Raw genomic sequence first — 23947 nt, 5'->3', positions numbered from 1 at the left:
ATAATATGTATGTAGAAGATGGTCTTCAGACTGGTGAATTCATGATAATCAATGGGACTACAGTCAAAATAATTGGATGTTATTTACTTTTTTACATAGATTGTCAAAATAATTGCATAAATTGATTTTTTTTAACCAAAATTTAACAAAAACTTTGCTAGTGCTAACATTAGAACCACCATTACAACAAGATATCTTTCTAGTGTTGACAACACCATTATAGTAAGATACCTCAAGAGAGACAAAAAATTTAAAAAGTATGATAGTAATATGTATCCAGAAGATGGTAGTGAAACTAGTAATTGTTCATTCTCATTATCATAATCATTGCAATCATCATCACCATCATCCTTTTCATCATTATTTCCATCATTACATTATCATCATAATCGCCATTCATGCCATCATCATCAGCTCCATCATCATCATCATTATGGACATTGTTTGCAATTGTTTATAATTATAGACGTTGTAAGAAATATCATCAACCCAAAAAATGTGATCAGTGCTAGAAAAGGGTTGTTTAGGACACATTGATATACGTAAGAGAAATAACAACTCTATTTTTGAGAGATGATCGATGATCATCATCATCACTACCATTATCATCGTCATTGTCATTTTTATCATCCCCATCATCATCATTAATGTAATTTCTATCAACATTGTTGTAATCATCATCATCATTCATGCCATTATTGTTTTTGATGATGACCTAGATGAAAATGATGATGATGACACCAAAGATAATGCTTATGATTATGACAATGACAACATCTAAAATTGGGAAGATTCGCCAAGGTCATTAGCGTCGTCATCATCATAATCATTGGCATCATCATCATTAATGTCATTGTAACCACTATTGTCTTTATCATCATAATCACAATTCATGTCATCGCCATCATCTTCATTTTCATCATTGTCAATATTATTGACATTGTCATCAATTGTTCATAATTTTCAATGCCATAAGGAATATCATGAATGCAGAAAATATGCTGAGTGTTGGAAAAGGGATGCAAAAGTGAACATAGAAATGGGGGCAACAATAGAAGTAAAATTGGATGAAAAGTGGATACAACATAAGTGGATGCACAACAACATGAAAAACCTAACACAAAAGTGGATGCAGAAGTAGATGCAGTTGTCAATGCAAACTTGGATGCAAACATGAAGGCAAAAGTGGAAGCAAACATGGGTCCAATGGTAGGTGTAAAACTTGGCACAAACTGTGGTGAAACAAATGTGGATGCAACAACGGACACAAAAGTAGATGCAAAAATGGATGAAACAAAAGTGGATACAAGAGGGGATGCAAAAACATACACAATATCTGATGCAAACTTGAACACAAAAGAGGATGCAAATGTGGATGCAAACGTGGAAGCAAATGTGGTTGCAATGGTAGGCGCAAGATATGGTGCAACAAAAGTGGATGTAACAATAGACAAAAAATATGCAAAATAAGATGCAAAAATGGATGTAAAAGTGGAAGAAAACATTGATGCAACAGGCAAAACAAAATTGGATGAAAAAAATGGATACAATGGACGTAGATGCAAAAGTAGATACAAAACGAGATGCAAAACCCAATGCATAAACCGGACACAAAAGTGGATGCAAAAATAGATGCAATATTTGATGCAAAAGAGGATGTGAACATGGATGCAAAATTGGAAGCAAACGTGGATACAATAGTGAGTGCAAAACATGGTGCAAATTATGGCATAACAAAAGTGGATGTAATGATAGATGAAAAAAAAGAATCAAAGTATGATGAAAATGAAGATGTAAAAAGGGATGCAAAAATTGAAATTTAAAATGGGTGTAACAGTGGATGCAAAATTGTATGCAAAAGTGGATGCAAAAGTAGATGCAAAACGAGACACAAAACCTGATGCAAATCCTGGTCCAAAATTGGATACAAAAAGGGATGCAAAAATAGATGTAGTAGTTGATGAAAACCTAGATGCAAATGAGGATGCAAACGTGGATGCAAAATTATAATCAAAAGTGGGTGCAAAAGGAAGTGCCAAACTAGGCGCCAATTGTGGCACAAAAATATTAGATGCAATAGTGGGTACAATAATAGATGCAAAAGAGGATGTAAATATGGATGCCAAACAAGATGGAAAAGTGGATGCAACAAAAGTAGATGCAAAATTATATGCAAAACTAGACACAAAACTCGATGTAAAACGTGGCGCAAAAGTGATGCACAAATGGATGAAAAAATGGATGCAAAAAATGATTTTAAAAAGGATGCAAAAAAGGATGCAAAAGTCGATGCAAAAGTTGATGCAAGTGTAGGTGCAAAAAGTGGATGCAAATGAGGATGCAAAAGTATGTCAAACAAAAATAGATGCCAAAATTGATGCAAAACCTGGAACAGAACGTGGTGCAAAGGATGACACAAAACTTGGCATAAAATTTGGTGCAAAACGTGGTGCAAAACCTATTGCAATACCTGGTGCTAAACTTGGTGTAAGATTTGGTGCAAAACTTGATGCAAATTTTGTGTCAAGTTTTGCACCATATTTGATAAATGGATGCAAATAGCACCAAAAATGGGCTCTAGATGCAAAAAAATAAGTAAAAAGGGATGCTAATCGCTGGTTTTGTTGTAGTGACTGTAGCTTAAAAGTTTTCTTATCATTGTCGTATCATTTTGTCTTCAATGACATGCATGGTTGCAAGAAATGAAAGTCATTCCATGTGTTTCCTCTACGTGTCTTGTTCCCTTTCACTTGTTTATTACATATCTTAGAAGATGAATACCATTACCACTTGTTTATTTAAGGTATGGAGGTTATGACCAATATGATCTTATGACTAACCAAGCACAATGCAAGGCATCATAAGTGGGATGAAAGATTTTTGATGATATGGATATATTCAATACACTCCTTTCCATTACTCCTTTGTATTAATCCTTTCTTTGTATCTTGCATTTACCCTCACTTCTTATCAAATTTGGCTACCTACTGCGAGTAGTCTCTTACCTCTTTCCTGACAAAGCAGGGGAAGGAATTTCCTTCAACCTGATTTCTTCAAGGCCCTTCATAGAAAGTATTTAGGTAAGAGAAGGATATGTGGAATCTCACTATCAAACTCTTGAAAATACTTTGCATGTTCGAATCTATCCAAACGATTAAACTGCCACTCAACAACAATGTCAATCTTGGGAGACTCAAGAAAGAGCACATATCTAGATATTATAAACTTCTTATTCACTTCATCATAGAGATGGTATGGCTTGGAGGTATGACTACCCAAAGAAGATACATTTGTGACTCCTTGCACTGAGTTTTTTTTATCTGTTCCTTAGGTATGAAGGCATAACAGGAGGAACCAAAAACCCTGAGATGCCTCAACGAAGGAATGTGGCCATACCACATTTCATAGGGAGTCTTGTTTCTAATAGCAAGAGATGGACACCTATTCTTTATATACACAACACATAGAACCACATCAGCCCAAAACCTTATGAACTTAACATGTGAACTATGCCAAGTTCATAGTGAAAGTAATACATTCCAATGAACTATGTGTTGAAAAATGCAGCAAGAAATTCTCAATTTGATTTTTCCTTGATTAAATTGAAAAATTTCGAATTTCCACATCAACAAACAACTGGATGATGTTAACTTGTGTGACATGGCTTGTGTCACCTAGTTTACTCAGTAAATTTGAGTTGGAGGAGTTAGAGTTTAGTTCTGCATATGTGATTTCTAATTTGTACCAATAAAGGTCAATTATCTTAGGTTGTTGTCAGTTAAACTAGTTCCAACTTTTGGAGGAACTAGTGGAAGGTCATTTAAGCAGTGGGATTTCAGTCAAACTCAATGATCATCCAGTTAACTAATCAATCAACCCAAAATAGTTGGGGCATGTACAAAAGTCAAATTCCCTAATATTGGTGGAGATTCCAATACAGTTTTAATTTCTTGTAGCTCACACAGTTGCAAGAACTTACTATAACCATAGTGGAGGAGGTAGCTTGAGTAGGAGCTTATTGTGAAATTGGAGAGGGAATGATTGTTGGTAGAATTAGTAGCCTACTAGAAATTTGTTTTGCACCACACTTCAATGTTTTGGGCAGGGTTTTTGAGGGTGGATAATTTTTTCTAATGCTTTTTGGTCATGCACATCCTCACTAAGTATCTTGGGATGTCTGTAATAGTTCCTTGCATGCACGTCCTCACTAAATATGTTTTGGGATGTCTATACTATTTCCTTGAAAATTTATGTTTTTCCAGGCTTAATTACTTATGATATTAGGTGCTCACAACAGTATGATAGTTTATGACACTCTCCAAATCACCATTCCTAAAATAATTGAACAAAATGACTTGATAGGAGGATGAGAAGGGCACACTCTTATTGGAACTAGCCTAGAACTAGTGGAATTGGTTGGTCACAATGGTTTTAGAGTTGTACTAGTCTTGTTTGGTGGTTCAAATTGGCTAAGGTTGGTCTTATATTGAACTCACCTTAAAACACCAAAGTGACTAGTTCTCTACTAAACTGACCAATTCTGAAGAATGTAGTGCAACATAGCTAATGACCACAAAATAATGTTTTTTTAATAAAAAATACTTAAAATGAAAAAAAATATCTTAACCCTAGGGCCCTACAAAATCTAACCCTAGTAATTAATGGTAATATTTAATTTTTAAAGTAAAAGTAAAATTTTGACATTCTCCTTACCTTTCCTCTTTGAAAAGAAAAGATAAGGATAATGTCAACTTTTACTTAAATATTTAATATTAACATTGATTGTTGTGGGTTGCTTTAGAGTGGTTCCAACTTCATTCAATTTTGAGAAAGTAAAATTTAGATCCCATTCAAAACTTAGTGGTGACTGTTTGAACCGCTTCCTTGAAATAATTCCTAGACTTTGAATTCCATTTTTTCATGTGCATTTATTGCATAATCATATTCCTCATGAGACTTTCCACCATAACTTGATCTTTAATCCATTGCAAGAACTTGACCTAGCTTAGGGAACCATCATCTATCCCTCGCTAGTTTCTCCTCGACATTGAATTTTTCTTTGGAAGCAGGCATTCGTTTTATCCATTAGATCATTTTTTCCACTATGACAATCCAAAAACATCCCAGCCAGCATATGCTTGACAATCCATCTCATCTTTACTTCTACCTTATAAACACTCTTAAATACTGTGTCTCTAATCTAAAAGAGGAAGAATCGGAAAGGGCCTTCTTGGCCCTCTTCTCAACCCACAATATGTTTAGCTTCTCTCTTGTGCTTACACTCTAGTCTTCTCGCAGCTTCAGAATGACGAATCTTAAACATAGTCTCATGATGTGCATTCAGGGAGGCATAATTCACCCTTGCTTTGCATCAGATTACCCCCTAGCATTCCTTTTACCTTTACATGCAAGAATATATTTTCCTTGTGGAGGACTATTAAGCTTCCCATCTCTATTTTGCCTCCCTCTCCTACCCTCATGAACCTGATAAGATGAATTTAACCAATCTCACTATATATGAGATAAACAACCCATCCAATTGGGTAGACTGAGTTGAGACCCTTTTAGAAACTAAATCCATCCCTCCAAAATGATATGTCCCTCTCCAAACAACATCATCATGTTGGGTTCAATATATATCATTCCCATGATCACCATATATTTCCCAGTCCTTCACTTACATCTTTGGTAATGTCGTCATTCAGATCGCTTATAATTTGTTGTATTGTTGCTTGTGTTATGATTTTCTTTAATGCAAATATCTCCCTAGTAGGCACAAGTAACCAAATTCAAGTTCTTATTGACCTCTTGTGTTAACATACTTAATTTCCATTTTGACCTATTCGGATTCAAATTCTAGTGTGATTGGTTTACTGGTTGACTAATAGCATTCATGAAGTGGTTATTAATGATCATAGTTAGTTTAAAGTGAACATTGGACTTTGCCTTAAAAAACAAGCCCCATGAATATGCAACTATCATGGAATATTTCAAAGCTCATACCTTTCTACAAAGAAATACGCTATTTTCATTCATCAAGCAAAGTTATATGAGAAAGAACCAAGTGGTTATGCTTTTCAATATTTTCACCTACATTTCCTATCTATTGTTTTCTTATTGAATGGAAAATTTTGGTTTTTGGGATTTTCAAATTAAAGTTCTACACTGGTGGAGTTCATGTCACTTTTTGGTCTTCTTCTAAAATCTTGTTTGGTATCTGCAAAACAAGCATTGGTGCATCTTTTAGAGGTGCAATTTTTGAAGATATGCAAATTCTATATTGATTTAAGACATGCAATGTTCAATATCTACATGATACCTTTTCTTGACATTCCATTCATAAATTTGAAATTTGTAACAAGTATAAATTTTACTAAATAATTATTATATCGATTATTACAAAATTTAAGACAAAGGAAGAATAATACCTAATGTAGGTTTATGTGAATGGAAAATGTTAAGACAAAGGAAAAATTATATAATGATAGGTGGACCATAGGGGTTGGTTTCTTTACCATCGACGTATTCTATATAAGGAGGGAGAAGAAGGAGAAGATAGCATCACTTTTGCATGTGTAATTGAGGACAAGGCTAAGAAGAGACAACATAGTAATGGATTGATGGCTCATGCCTGTCTTTATTTTTAAATATCTAGAGCAATAAGGTCTATGGCTAGGTGAAGAGTAGAACTCCAAGTATTTTTTGCAATAATCAATCTTGAGCCAATAGAATGTCATATCTACATAGAGCTTTGTGAGAGTACTCTATTCTAGGGGATGATAGAGTACATCATTTCCTTATTTGAAGTAATTGAACTTTTATAATGGTATAATTAATTATAAATATTTAAAATACTAGATGTTTACAATCAATTTTATAAAGGGTTATGTGCTTCTTAATTTTTTTGCTATAATTTTAAATATTGAGATAGAAATTTGTAAGGATAATATAATGACCTCAATTCCTTGTGAATTCTATAAGTATCTACTATGTGTATTTTTTTCAAATCGAATAGAAATATGATCAATTTTGTTTTTCTAATGAAAAAACACACAAACATATTCTATTAAATAAGTTTTTTTGTTATTTTTAACAAAATTATTGTCAACCATCGTTTATTTAGAAAATAACATATATTAAACTATACAATGAATTATTAAATTGATAACTATTTAATATGGGTTGAATTTTAGTGATGTTTCTATGGATCATATTATGATGTTGTGGATTATTTAGAAGTCACGCCACTAGTAAGTCAAGTTTTCATGTCTCCTTCTCATGTTTATACAAAATAAAGTAGAGAATGGATGGGAATATTTAATTCATGATACTAAAAATGGGATCACAAATTATCATAAGTTTACGCACAATATATTGATAGTGTATCCATGTGAGAAGTATTAGAGTAGAGGGATCGGATCAACCAAGCCTTTTCAATATATGAAAATATTAGGCTTCAAGAGTTCATGTGTTGTAGTGATGGATGCATTAAAGAGGGACAATCAAATTAACTCAAACTACTAGAATGGGATATTGATGGGTGGAGGTTAAGTTGTACCTATTATGGGAGCCTCATCTTTAGTATCTCCTTCGTCTATATGTTCTCCTTAGGTGATGGAAATTTTTCACAAAACTATTTTGAGCATTAACATTTGTTGATTACATAGTCATCTTGTTTCATTAATAGAATTATATTTCTTGATAAAACAAGTAGCAAAAATCCTATTGGTGTGTTAGGATTCAAAGTAATTTTTCCTTCCCCTAATATTATTTTTTAACTTGAGGAGGTGGAGGATTTTGAGGATGGCATATTATGTTCTTCTAAGCAATGTGAGCAAGCCTTGATGAAATTTAGGGCCTCAATTGAGAAACCTAGTGAAAGAGAGTTGTTCGGTAAAATCTGTTGATATTGCTGTCAGGATCTTAGATGGCGCCTCCTACCTAACCTATTCACACCTAACCTAGTCACAGTAAAACAAATTAAACTTTGAAGTTGCACTTTAATTCTTCCTGCTAAGTTTTTACCACAACCTTAAGGGACCTTGGTAAAATAAGTCTGCTGATGATTGGTCGTGACATTCTGGTGTAATAATACTTGTACATACCATAGAGTACATAACTCCATATCAATAACTAACCTTTTGTATTTATGTGGATGATATTTTGGTTATGGATGACATAGTATCTTGGTGGAAAGATGTTTGGATCCATATGACCATGGTGATAATATTTAACAAAATCCTCATGTCTATTCATCAATTTCATGTGTGATTAGTTGGGACCCAACATGCACACTTGTACCTAGGATATAAGATTATGTAATCCTTTCTTGGATGAATTCATTGTCAACATTGAAGGAAACATTTATACTTGATAGTTGGATTTTTGGATGCATTTCTTGGATGACTTCATTCTTAGTGTGGAGTGTAGTACTTGTACATGGGACCTTGGTTTATGGATGATCCCTTTATGGACACACTTCTTGGACTACTTCACTCTTAGGGTTGGGGGCAATGCCCATACACAGAAAGTTGGCTTATGGAGATACATCATAGATATAAAATTTGAGAGCAATGTGTTTCAAAGGGGATGAAATGGTGGGATCCACCCTATTGATGTAATGGGGTCCATAATGGTTAATACTATTATAAATATGGTGTTCATTTAATGTAATATATACAAACTTTGTTATGTTAGTTATTATTAAATAATTCATACTAGGTAGCTTTCATGTGATAAATGTAATATGGCCTATTCATTAGCATAGGCACCAATAGTGGTTAAAATTTAGGTTTTATAAATGAATAATATTTAAGTCCTCCTTATTGGATTTGTTAAGTATAGTGATTATATTTGAGCATTAGTTCATTGGGAGGTTGCCCTTGAAGAGGAAAATGAACAAGAATTTATCTTTCCATAAAATGATTACCATACCCTATTAACTTACCTTGATGGTTTTGGATTCAATGAAGTAAAATGAATTTTTATCATATTGTTAGAGACATTACCCCATAGTGAATTCATGCACTGGAAACTTATCGAGGCCTTTTATAATCCTCACACCTGTCTTTATCTCGAGAGTTGGATCTCATCAACAGTCAAGGACGACGATGCCCACCCAATGGTGAAGGTTTTCTAGAGCTTGATCATGGTAAATACCCACTTGATCCATGCTAGCCGAGGTTCATTCATGTTGTTTTCTGTAGGGTTTCCAGACAACTTCTCCCTTGTAGGTTCCAGATTTTTGACAAGGTAACCTCTACACACTTCCCTACGAAATGATTAGTAATACCTCATGGCAACATTTGTGGTTCACCATCAAATTGATCATAAGGAGGAAGCTTCACTAGTATTTCTATTGATTTCTCTATCCAATTAAGAAGTTGTGACAAATTCAAAACGGAGTGGGAAGAATTACAAAACCCCTTCATCAACCACTTCTCCTCTCTATTTTCTTGAAATTGGACTCCAATGGTAGAATTCCGACATGAATAGTAGGATATGTACTTCACAACCTCAATTTTGAAAAGACTCTGTTGGGATTTACGTAAAAGGGAACGCCATTAATAGGCAGAATGATTCATGCCCAAAAGTGAAAATCATAAATAGGACAACATGTATGACGTCAACCATATATATAGACACAAGTTACATACCTTTTTTTGTTTCTTATTATAGAAAATCCTAATGTATACGTTTTAGAGAAGGATAACTAGATAAGAGACTAACTCAAAAAGGATTTGGGGAGATTACAACACATGAGAAAAAATTCAACTACGTTGAAACTGGGTAGTTGAGTCACTCTGGAAACGTAGTAAATAACAACTTTCAAAATTAATAATAATCTTAATGATAAGGTGTTTTTAGTTTGGTGATCGTAACTACTTGTAATTCACCATGAAAATTTTTCACTATTGTTATAGTATGCTAGAGATCTCCATCGAAATTTATCTTCCCAAATCACCTTTTAGATAAGCATTAATCGAAACGTAGCATTACCCAATGATCATAGATTTAGTTAGTGCAGAATGGCTTCTCTTCAATTTTTCATATAGGCTTCCATAAATTTTATTGCAAGGTATTCTTGGGCTGTAAACTATTTTCCTCACTTTTGCATCCAACACATTGCTTAAGATATTTGTGAGCAATCACTTTGTTGCATGATGCATCCTCCAAGTGACCAATTCATCCATAATTTGTTCATTGAATGAATCCTGATTGACAGTGATCCTCCATAATAGCTCTGATAGCTCCAGGTGACCAATCATCACTTTTATCTGCACCTCCTTCAACCAATATTTGACTATTAGAGATTCCAAGCCATCCTGAATGTATTCTGATAGTTTTTATTTAACCATCCACATTACTTCACTAGGACATACTCTATAACTTATAATTAAAGAATATAGGTGAGATTTGATTATAACATTGTATTGTAAATCGTCCAACCTCAAGACCTATTTGAAGACCACTAAAGTCTATCAGTGATAGATTTCCAAGCACCAAACATTAAGCAATTAGGTCGCATCCTTTGCTAAGAGCCAATAAAAATAAAACTCAAACTACTATTCTCGTGCTTAGTACTACTCTTTACCTTACTCTAACGATGCCACAAATAATGAAAAGATGAAACCTAGAAATCGTCCTTCATCTTCATCTCGTCCTCATGCCGATTTCACATTATCCTCCTTTTGATGAAAGGCGGGGTTCTGTTTCCATTACGAGCATTGTGGTTTGGCTCTCGTTGATTTTGCCTATGGGACAAACTCTTCAAATTCTCTCGTGTTCTTGTATGAGCCTCTCATTGTGAGTTCTTAAATTAGTCATTTATGTGCGCAAGTTTTGGACTCTTTCTGACACAGATACATTGCCCTCGTGAGACTCCTCTCCAAACTATTTCCACATTTCAGGATTGGCCCTTACAAAATATGCTTCTGGTGTGTTTGGTGGTATACTTCCCCTTTGTATATTGTCTCTCATTATCTCTGTCTTCATTCACATTCTGTCTTCATTAGTTCCAAATATACCATGGTGTTAGAACCTTGGCTCTCATACCACTTGTAATAATTATAAGAATACCAAAAAAATACTCACAACCATATTCTTACCATATGAATGTTATAAATTATGATACACTACTTGGAAATAGTATTATGGTAAGGATTAAGGATATTTACGTTAATGTTATATAAAATTTTTGAGAGAATTTACCATCCTAATTGTCGGCCGGATAAGTCGTTCTTGCAGACAAAACTGACCTCCCTAGTATCTAATGATATCTAGCAATAAGAAAACCAAACAAATTATATCTTTCTATAAATATGCAATTTGTAGATAAAGGCAAACAAGTGTTTTAGCCCTACCTTAGGTCCAACGCAAGTTTGTGGAAGCCACGCTCTATTGATCTAAATGAGGTCCCTTGTAAAGAATATACAAACTCAAACAAGCACACAAATTAAATAGCACCTGAAAAGCCATTATAATAAAGCATACTTATCATGATGATCAAGGAATTCATGAAACAAATCACATAAGACAATTTGTTGAGAAAAATGAATCTGATTGTATTAAATTTAATCAAAGAAGAACTTTACAACCTTGGTGCCTTTATGCTGTACAAGCTCCTCCCAGGGTCCAGCAAGAAGTCTCGTCTACTTTGACAAGTTTCACTCTCTCCCCAATGAAGCCAAACGGCATGTGATCTCTCCTCTCAAGCTTAACTAGGAAGTCTCAATTCCAACAGCATTTACCCTCAAAAATGTTCAGCTTCTAACCTCCATAGCAACCAGCCCAATGCCTTAATTTATAGTGCAATGGAGGGAAGTTACTAGGTCCTCCTTCAAAGGGATAAAGCCTTCCTTCAAAGGGATAAGCTCCTCTCATCAAGGGATTATCTCCTTCACTTTTGGGATGCATGAACCACCTAGGAGCGAATCATCCACGTCAAGATTCCTTCTAGAATCATCTAGAATTAACCCAAAGTGAGTTTTTAAGAATAAACTTGCGCCTTTTTGACTTTCACAGGGGTCCGCACCCACTCCTTTAGAGACAGAGCAGGCAAGTCCGCAGGTAACATGAACAAGGGGTGCGAGACCGCAGGCAATAGTGAGAGAAAGTGTAGAACCAGAGCTTTATTGATTTTTAAGGTCTTTCTCTCATTTTCAAAGCTTGACATGAAGAGTTGAGGTTTGAGACTTGCTAAGGAGGACAGTATGAATGATGATAGACCCATACTGACTGCAAATAGTCATGGTGACAATTTTTTGTGTAATAGATTGTGCCATAAAGTGCGAAGTCTGTAGTAGATGAGGATTTCATTTATCATCTAAGAAGAGTGAAGTACTTTATCATTCCGAGGATCATCTTCTGGAGAGCCCGGTTGGAACCTGTAAAAACATTCAATGCAATATATATATATATGAGATCATATCATTGCTGAGGTAGGCATTCCCATACTCAGATCAAAACTGACTAGAAAACTAACTACTGCTCTGATATAGGAATGATCTTGTAATACATCACAAGTATAGACACATGTAGAAAAAGTATGGACGCAACCATCTGTTTATGAATAGTCCACTGTATAATGAATACAAAATTCCTCGTAGCCTGGATAGTGGAAACTAGATCCAGGGTCTTGATTTCTACTTCCTGAAATAGTACAATTCTAACCATGTGAATGAATGTGTCGAAGTCGAACATGGTAGAAACCACTTGATTACCAGTCAATGATGTACACTGTTAACAATCTGAGAGAAACCACTAGTAATGTCAATGGATCTCAAAGTACTCAGTACAATCCATGAAATGTGAATAGATGTGTTGATGTCGAACATGTCACAGAATCCTTTTATCGAAGGTCAATGATGCAACCTATCATCGAATGCGAGAAACCTGCCATTTAGGCATGCAAATCCCAAGGTACTGATGATTTCTAGATCATCTTCCTAGATAATGAGCTGAAGTCGATAGAAAGCGATCCATCATAGGCAGATCCAGAACATGAAATAATGGATCAAGTTTGAAGAAATTATAGTTGCAAGGACTGACTCAGGGATGGTCAAGATGGATGACAGATATTTTGCAGATGAATGGTTTGTTTGCACTGACCTTTTGAACACATAATGACACAGCAGATGGTTTGGTGACAATTGACCCAAAACTAATGCCCAGAAACCGGCTGAAGACTTTCAATATGGTTTGATTAATTGTTAGGCAAAGGATTTCCCAACCCATGTGAACAAAAAGTGTCGTGTTCAAGAGTGGTTACAAAGTATGACAAAGAGGCTCATTTTTCTCTCTTTTCCCCCACCATTTCTGGCAAGTACCTCTTTATTTTTGGCAAGCTTGAGGAGGATAACATTTGCTTGATTATAATCTCATCCTTCAGATGAGTCCAACTTAGTTTAAATTTGAACCCTAAGAAGGAGTGGTCCGTTCCTGTTTCTAATTGAACAGGTCCTTTACTGTTAAATTTTAACGAGTCCAGTATAGGAGAAACTCGAGATTTTTCAATTAGAGAGTCTGAGAAAACTTAAGAAGACTCCATGGTTGTCCTTTTTCATAAATTTGTGTCTCCCAAGCCCGAAAAATTATAAAATAATACTTGAGAGAACTGCTTGATCATTACGACCAAGGAGTACTTTTCATAATTAGTGTCTCTGATTTGAAAAAGTAAAAAAGAAACCAATGACACGTCGTTTTATAACTAATATCGAATTTGAAACGACAAAAATCCAGCAATTTTTCATGTTTTTATGGTAAAAAAAGGGCTATAAGTGGACCGTATTTTAGTTCCGTTTTAACGAGCTTAAAAAGAAAAACTCGGCAGTCTTTTCATATTTTAGGAGTCAGAAAAGAGCTTAAAGGTGACTCTAAGGTTTCACTTTTTCGTAAGTTTTAACGAGTTCGAAAAAATGATAAAAATGTACTCATGGTTTTCTCTTTTTTGTAGGTTTTAATTAGTTCGAAAAAATGATAAAAAATGTACTCATATGGCTGACTGTCAATTTAATTTATGAGCAGGAAAAGATGGAAAGAACTCTGCATTTTCATTTGTTTTATGAGAATGAATGATAGCAAAATAATCTTGGTATTTTCATGAGTTTAACGAGTCTTGAAAATAATTGAAATTGACTCGAGATAGGTTTCATTTTTACAAAAGCTTGAAACAGAGAAAAACTATGCTTCAAAGTAGTTTCATTTTTACACAAGCTTGAAACAGAGAGAAAAATGTGCTTGATGCCCCCTAGCTTCATTTCATTCAACTAAGTATGCTGCTGGTAATTAATAGTTGGATGGAATGAAGGTTCAATTACGAGATCATTTGAAAGACTCAACCTAAAACTGTAAGAAAATTATGCAAAAAACTGAAATAACTAACCTAAATATACAATTTAACATTTATGAGATCTAATCAAGCTCTCGACTCAATTAGACGAGGATTTGTTTCATTTTTTAACGAGCTTGACACAGGAAAAGAAATATGCTTGGATCCGGTTTCATGTTTACGCAAGCTTGAAATGAAAAACTATGCTTGTTATAAGTTCACATGCCCCCAGCATAATGACGCAAAACGAGGTACATCTTGACACAGGAAAAGAACTATGCTTGGATCTGGTTTCATGTTTACACAAGCTTGAAATGAAAAACTATGCTTGTTATAAGTTCGCATGCCCCCAGCATATGATGCAAAATGAGGTACATGCCCCCCAAGCTTCATTGCATTCAACCAGGTGGATGAAATGAAGGTTTACTTTCAAGATCTTGGAAAGACTCGAGGGAGTTGTTTCAGTTTTTAGTGAGGTTGACATAGGAAAAGAAGTATCCTCAAAACCGTTGTTTCCTTTTTTAAACGAGCTTGACACAAGATAAGGAACTATGCTCATGACTCCTTGTTTCATTTTTTAACGAGCTTGACACAAGACAAAGAACTATGCTCATAAAATCCTTGATTCATTTTTTTAATGAACTTGACACAAGACAAGGAACTATGCTCTAAAATCCTTGATTCATTTTTTAACGAGCTTGACACAAGACAAGGAACTATGCTCAAGAATCATTGATTAATTTTTTAACGAGCCTGACACAAGACAAGGAACTATGCTCAAGTCTACTCTCTACAATCTACCTAACAAGGAACTATGCTCTAAAATACTTGATTCATTTTTTAACGAACTTTACACAAGACAAGGAACTATGCTCTAAAATCCTTGATTCATTTTTTAATGAGATTGACACAAGACAAGGAACTATGCTCTAAAATCCTTGATTCATTTTTTAATGAGCTTGACACAAGACAAGGAACTATACTCAAGTCTACTCTCTACAATCTACCTATATAACCTATGACCCTTTGTTTCATTTTTTAACGAGCTTGACACAAGACAAGGAACTATGCTCATGACTCCTTGTTTCATTTTTTAATGAGCTTGACACAAGACAAGGACCTATGCTCATGATTCCTTGTTTCATTTTTAACGAGCTTGAAACAAGGCAAGGAACTATGCTCATGTTCAATTGATTCATTTTTTAACGAGGTTGACACAAGAAAAGAACTGTCCTCACACCTGATTCATTTTTTAATGAGGTTGACTCAGTAACAGGAACTGTCCTCATACCTGATTCATTGTTTAACGAGGTTGACTCAGTAACAGGAACTATCCTCTGAACACCCTGTTTCATTTTTTAACGAGGTTGACACAGGAAAAGAACTATCCTCATGACAACCTGTTTCATTTTTTAATGAGGTTGATACAGGAAAAAATTGTCCTCGCGCTCATTGATCATGGCTTCCAACTGGAAGAAAGACATGTCAATGGACACACCTTGATCATGGCTTCCAAGAGGTCTTCATCAGAAGGAAGAATAGTTCTCTGGAAGGAACACATGTCAAGGGACTCAAAAGGGATAAGAACATCGTGTTCAAATAATCCCATAGAGTTTTCCATGTCAATTACTGGATCTAAATCAAAGGACGATGAGCAAACAGTGAGAAGCTCACTTACATCGGTAACTGAAAACATGGGACTAGTTGCCACATAATTAACCCGTGGCGAGGTAGGTACGACTTTAGAATCAGGAACATTTAGGGATGTCATATTATTGGTAGTTGAAACCGGACTAGGGAATGAAAGGTGGTCTACAGTCACAATATTGCCATTGTGAGGGAAAGACATCACGCAAAAGAGTGTCAATACGACAGCTTTCATTCCATAAACATAGTCTCGCTCAAGGAGTAAATTGAAATACAAGGGACCTCGAACTACCATAAGATCAATATAGATAGTTTTACCTTCCAAGGTAATAGAAAACTTAGGAAGGATCCCTAAAGGTTCACTAATGGTTCTGTTAAAAGCTTTCAGATTCTACGTAATAGGTGCAAGTTGAGGGGAACCCAAAGATTTCCAAGCAATTGAGGATAAAATACTAACAGAAGCACCTTCATCTACATGTGTGTGGTGCATGTCCCTACCACCAACCTTGACAATGATTTGGAAATGGATGGAGGAAGGAAGACGAGGTTTTGTCAGTCTATTCCAATCAAAGGAAAAGACCTTAGTACTTGGAGGGGGTTTTGTAGAAACAGGTGAAATGCCCCCCGGCATAGAAGAATCTGATGTAACAAGAAGAACCCGAGCGGTATGAAATTCACTCTCTAAAGGGAGAGTGGGATCGACCGAATGTGAAATTGAATCGACCACTTGATCAACTAATGGACCATCAACCTGAGTGATACGAGTTTCACTCTGCAATGGAAGAGTGGGATCAACTGTACTTGAAATTAGATCAATCACTCCGTCAATTGATGGTAGGTTGGGAGAAAGTTTATGGTAACCAGTTGGAAATTCTTGCTGTGGAACAGTAAGGTTTTCCAACAATTTTGAGGCTTCATCCATGTGAGGGAAAATGTGAGTTGGATGACTCCCTTTGCATAACTTACAAGGAAACCTAACTTTACCCTTTTTCCCAGGAACCTGACTATCACTGGTTGATGGATCAATGGAAAGTTGATGAGATTTTTCTGACCATACTTCCAAGACCTTTGGAATATCAGGACAATTGATAAGGAAGTGGTCACCCTTACAAAGCCTGCAAGGGTATTTGGGTTTACGGTGCATATCAGAGTTTTCCTCAACCCAACTAACACTTACAGTTGTGGTTGGTTGGTTGACTTCTTTCTTATCTTGCTTCTTCTTCTTCTTCTTCTTCTTCCCTTTCTTCTTCTTCTTAGCCACTTGGTTACTAGCATCAAGGCTTTTACCAAGCGAAGAGGAAGAAATGGAGGAAGAAAAATTAGGCGAAGAAGGTAAAGGGTCAACAAAGGTTGGTGATGTTGAGATGGTGAACTCTGTTGAGGCGAAGCATTCGGTTGAGGTGGAACAATTGGAGTATTTTGGGCCAACAAAGTTGAAAATAACGATATCAGTAAACCTATTGTAAATCCAGGTAATGACAAAGTAGCCATGTAAGGAGGACCAACATTTCCAAAGTAAGGAAAATTACTAGGATTCTCGTTAAGAGGGGTTCCTTGGTTGGTAAATTCTGGAACATTTGCCATTACATTCAACTTTAGTGAATTTTATTAACAATTTGAAACTAAAATTAACAATTCACAATTCACACCTAACAATTAAATTTCACAATTCACACCCATGGTCTCTAAAAGTAAAAACAAACAAACTAACACGCACTATCAAATATAGGAGTCAAACCACACAGAAACAGTAACTTTCCATACCGAAAACACTAGTTGGTGATGAAATCCAACGTCGCAGAATTCAATACAGAAATTGCGGTTGGAATAGTTACCCCGACAACCTGGTTAATGAATAGACTGGCACAAGTTTCTCCACTAAACTGTCTCGAGTGAAGAGAACCCCCCAGAAAATCCAAGTGAGTCTAGTCGACGTCTGCTCCAGGTACAGTGGGATCTTCCCTCCACCGTCACCTTAGGAAAGAATCCTATAGATTATGGTCACTATGGTTACCAACGGAAACAAGTATACCTAGGAGAACAGTCTGTGATCCGATACACACACAAGGGCAGAGTAGCAAGCTTAATCCCCTTGAAGGCTCCTTGACATAATCCAAGGTTTACCAACAAGTGACATCAGGATCCTCGACAATGGTCAATCGGAGCTTTACCATTTTTAATACGTGTATATCTACTATCGTTCCCAATGAGGAAGGATTGATTACCCCACTGGTTCGGATATGACCTCGTGCTTGACTCCTTTAAGAGGAGCTTCCCAGAGCATATATGTAACAATTGGAATTTCTTTCCTACCGCAAGATACAACTACTTGTTTATTTTACTGTCTTGGAGAGTTAACTAAAACCTATTCCAAGACACTAGCCTAAGCTAGATTGGTGGAAAGAGCCCTAAAAATGTAAAAATTACTAGATGAATTTTAATTAAGCGTTGTGTTATTTAGGCTATTATTACTCAAAAGGGGAAAGTGGATACGAAACCAATGGTGTTATGACCCGACTCAAAACTGAATGCAATCAAATATGATAATGTAATCCTTTCAATTCGATGAATCCTAACTAAAGTAAGGATAGAGTTTCCATTCACTTCCAACAATGCAAAAAAAATGATCACTAAGAGAAAATATAACAAATTCTCTAATGCACTAATTTCATCAAGAAAAATTAATTCAAATCAATTCCCAAACGGTTTTCTTATTTTATTTTTGTATGTTAAAAACAAGCATAAAAATATGTAAATTCAAATCAAAGAAAACTGATCTAAATCTACAATTGATTTTTCAGAATGTAAACTATGAAATTGTAATCTATGCACAACTAACTTGAAAAGTATGCAAATGTAATCTATGCACATTTTTCATTCATATTCTGAAAATGAGAATTATAATTATGCAAATGTGATCTATGCAAGAGAATTCTCAAACACAAGATGATTCTAATGTAATCTAAGAACCAATCAAGTGCAAGTCGAGAAAATTGGGTGAGAGTTCCAAAGATCAAAAAATTAAAACACTCAAAGGCGATTAACACTCATACACAATTTAAAACAAAAGCAAAAAGATGCAAAATTGTGAAAAGACTGAGACAAACCTCCAAGTAATGACCAAATGAAATCAAATTAATAATTTCTCAAAAAAGAGACTCAAAACACCCAATTGATAAAAGCTTAAAACAGGAATTCCAATGGAATTAACCTAAGAAAAGTTCCTGACAAGTCATGTGCAGATTTGGGCAGAGGCTAAAAACACATAAACAAATCCTAAGCTAATTGAAAGAGAAAATCTTAAGTTTTTCAAAATTTTGACAGGGTCCATAGGCCCCCAGTATACCCAGGTGCGGTACCTCTCCGTGTGTAAAGCAAAAGTGCGGGTATGTCCGCATTTTGTTACAAGAAGAGGGTACGGTCCTCTCCTAGAAGTATGAAAAACAAAAAATAATTGAAGATCTACTAAATCTACCCAATCCCACACACATCAAGCCAAAAACAGAAACAAAAACACAGTTTTTCAAGTCAAAGCAAAAGCAAATAAAAAATTCAAGTCCCCAGCAGAGTCGCCATTTTTTTGGCCGGATAAGTCATTATCGTAGACAAGACCGACCTCCATAGTATCTAATGATATCTAGCGACAAGAAAACCAAACAAATTATATCTTTCTATAAATATGCAATTTGTAGATAAAGGCAAACAAGTGTTTTAGGCCTACCTTAGGTCCAGTGAAAGTTTATGGAAGCCATGCTCCGTTGATCCAAATGAGCTCCCTTGTAAAGAATATGCAAACACAAATAAGCACAAAAATTAAATAGCACCTAAAAATCCATTATAATAAAGCATACTTATCATGATGGTCAAGGAATTCATAAAACAAATCACATAAGACAATTTGTTGAGAAAAATGAATCTGATTGTATTAACTTTAACCAAAGAAGAACTTTACAACCTTGGTGCCTTGATGTTGTACAAGCTCCTCCCAAGGTCCAGCAAGAAGTCTCCTCTACTTTGACAAGTTTCACTCTCTCCCCAATGAAGCCAAAAGGTATGTGATCTCTCCTCTCAAGCTTAACTAGGAAGTCTCAATTCCAACAGCATTTACCCTAAAAAATGTTCAGCTTCTAACCTCCCTAGCAACCAGCTCAATGCCTTAATTTATAGTGCAATGTAGGGAAGCTACTAGGTCCTCCTTCAAAGGGATAAATCCCTCCTTCAAAGGGATAAATCCTCTGATCAAGGGATTATCTCCTTCACTTTCGGGATGCATGAACCACCTAGGAGCGAACCATCCACATCAAGATTCATTCTAGAATCATCTAGAATTAACCCAAAGTGAGTTTTTAAGAATAAACTTGCACCTTTTTTACTTTCACAGGGGTCCGCACCCACTCCTTTAGATACAGAGCGAGTAGGTCCGCAGGTAACATGATCAAGGGGTGCAGGACCGCAAGAAACAATGAGAGAAAGTGCGGAACCAGAGCTTTGTTGATTTTTAATGTCTTTCTCTCATTTTCAAAGCTTGACATGAAGAGCTAAGGTTTGAGACTTTCTAAGGAGGACAGTATGAATGATGATAGACCCATACTGACTGCAAATAGTCATGGTGACAATATTTTGTGTAACACTAACCTAACCCATTACATGTTCTTAACTTAATACTTTGCAATTATTTACTCATATCCATGTTATTATGGAGGTTGGTTTATTGTCACATTCGTTGTCGTCTTTGTTGTTTAGTTAACATTGAAAACTTCGATGTATATAAACCTTAACAGTACCAACCTTTAGTAATTTATTTATGAATCCCAAGGGTGGTCTCTGGAGAGTTCTGACCCGTAAACACCTGTACTGATATCCATTGTGTGATCATAGCTTGATGATCTAATGGTAAGGCTTCAGGCATAATGGTAAGGTTTCAGGCAGGGCGGTTGATCATATCTTGATGATCTAATGGTAAGGGTTTAGGTGTAATGGTAAGGCTTCAGGCAGTATAGTTGATCATAGCTTGATGATCTAATGTTAAGGCTTCAGGTGGGATGGTTGATCATAGATTGACGATCTAATGGTAAGGCTTCAGGTCTAATGGTAAGGCTTTAGGCAAGACGGTTGAGGTAACCAATTTCACCTCAAGCTTCACATCCGATGGGAATTCTGGCAATGAGTTTAGGGTTGAAGGTGTCCAACAATATTGCGAAGGTTTCCTCAGAAGAAGATGAAACTCTTATCAGGTAGAGTCTCCTACTGCACCCAATACCTTACATACATTCTAGTTCGAATATGCTGGTTAATTTCTGGTTGCTTGGGTTGAAAGCAGGGTTTTCTCACAGAGTTTCCCCATTCCTCACTCGTTAATGTTTAGGTAGAGTAATGGTGGCCACAACAGACAAGGTATTCTCCATGCTTAGGCTCACAGAGACACAAACTATGAGATTGCATAAAAGGGTTTGAATTAACCATTTTCTTATGCCTTCATAGTAACTATGGCACCACCGAATTTAAAGACAGTGCCCCAGGTTGTAGAATGAGTCTTTGTCTTTCTTTATTTTACATTTTGTTTAAAACCATGCCTCTTGTTAATTGACCTATTTTTGGTTCAATGTTCAACAGGTAAGATTTCCTCTAGGACCTTCACCCCGATGGTATGTGTGCAGGTTGAGAGTAGTCTATTTCTAACACCAAGTCTCTTTCTCGGGTTGGTTCCTTGCTTCTTAATAGGGCTACATCCCTCAGATTGCAAATTTATTGTTTTCCATGAGGCACTGTAGTATTGTTTGAGAAATCATCCTATGTTGCTCATGGTTGTGGTTAAGTTATTCAATATGGTGAAACCCTCTTGATACCGACTAGGTGCCCGGTCAGGGTTTGATGGTTTTATTCCACTATAGTCAATATAAACTCATCCACAGATTCTGTAATTAGAATGTGAATTTTTTTTATATCTCACTGTTCAAATTATATAAATCGTTATATGGCTTGAGTATTTTCCTTTATATTTCACTGTTTAAATTTTATCAGTCCGTTATATGATTTGAGGATTTTCCTTTACAATTTGAGGATTTTCCTGTACCTTCGATTCATTCTGTCAAAATTATTCAGCATTGCCTTGAGGGTTTCATTCAATATTTTAATGTTTTGTTGTTGTGTTGGATAGGAACCTCCATTTGGAAACAACGATCAATTCTCTCTCTCAACAATCATGAGGCTTCTATTCCAGGTACATTTCCTCTCAGAATCCCCAACCCTTTCATTTCAACAATCCCAGGTCCAAATCTTCTTGTATTAGTTTCTACAATCCCAATTCCTAGTTAAAGCAAGAGGTGCGAAGCGAAACAGTTCATTCAAGAAAGTTCTAGTCGAGTCTTGAACAATTATGAATTTCTTCGGCGAAGGCCCTCAGCTTGCCCCGGGCATGGAGAGGAGGCCGAGAGGGGCAGTTATTCGTAAACATCAGTCAGCTCGAAATGCAGCGGGAGCACTCGACTGTCAAGGCCGCCATCGATTTCTCGCTCGACCATAAGGTCCAGCAGGGCTCGACCGTTAAATGAGAGGGAGACGTATTGTTATAGATATTTTAGTCGGGGGCGTACCATGGATAGTGGAGACGTACTTTCATAGAGAAAGATAGTAGTAGGGGGCCTACCTTTGATAGTTTAGTTGCCCTATTATACTGATTGTAGTAGGGGGCATCCTGCCCATGCTTACCCACCTTATTACTCCCCATGCAAACGAAGGAGCCAATTCTAGTACCAAGGCTAAAACATGAGCTCTAAACTAACTAATGGCATCCAACTCATTCATCCACTTACCTAACACAATCAAAGCCTTAGTGATGAAGGCTTAACAGTAGCAAACCGATGTGCAGCATTGCAATGAATCGAAGGAGCAGGGTATCTAAAAGCTACTCTTTCTCATTTTAAATTGGTTTTGTGGTATTCATTATGTCGTTTAATTGGTTTTGCGGTTTTCATTATGTCATTTTCTAAATCACCTAGGGTTGGATACAGTAGAAATAGGTAATTTAGAACTGCACTCACATAGAGAAATGGTTGCAAAGAGAGGTAACAAAATGATAGAGCTACAGAAAAATCTTACCACAAATAGGCGATGTAATGCGTAATGATTAACATGGAATTGTAGACCTAGAAACGTATATGTGATATACTCTATACAACACTGAAGGCTATGGACAGTACCAGAAATTCACGGCTTTGATATTGTTATTATACTCATGAGAATTTAATTTTAATTGTTAAATTTATTTTTTGCCATTCAATTTCACATTTTATTTGAATTTTCCATCATTTCGTACAACTTAGGTGTCTTTGGTTTCTTTTCTTGAACATGACGTTCCTTTGTTTATTTAAACTCTCCTCAATACTACTACTCAAACTCCTTTCTTAAATGTCAATTTCTATTTTTATAAGGGTAATTCATATGTAAAGGTACTTCTATGTTATTATGCCTCAAAAAACGTGCACATGATTATCCAAATAAAATCAATTATTTAATCAAGCTAATTCCATTGAATATTTTGGACACATAATTGGCTTATAAATACATTTTGTCATTTTTCTATGTTTGAGAGTTAGACCAAAATGTTTGAATTGTGATGTGAATGGTAGAAGTACCTAATTGGAAAATTTATGTTAATGTCATTAATTCCAAATGGAAGAAGGTTTCAAAGAGAAAGGTATTAAAATGCCCAAATTCCAAAATTGAGCCCAATTTGGAAATTTGTAGAAACTTTGGCTATGAAGGAATGAAGGATCCTCAATTCAAAGGCTAGGCTTGATATAGAAATTAATGTATAGAGGAGTAAAAATGTTTGAAAGGAGAAAAAAAGAAAAAAAAAAATTTGAAAAATGTATCTTGAAATAAAAAGAAGAAAATAAGAAACATAACTCTAAATTTAAAATATAACTCAAATATAATTGCTAGTAACAAGGGCCTTAATTTGGGAATTTA

Source organism: Pinus tabuliformis, chromosome J, assembly GCF_031772625.1.
Source record: "Pinus tabuliformis cultivar Carrire ecotype Pingquan chromosome J, CPIR1, whole genome shotgun sequence".
Classification (NCBI taxonomy): domain Eukaryota; kingdom Viridiplantae; phylum Streptophyta; class Pinopsida; order Pinales; family Pinaceae; genus Pinus; species Pinus tabuliformis.
This window is presented reverse-complemented; position numbering follows the sequence as displayed.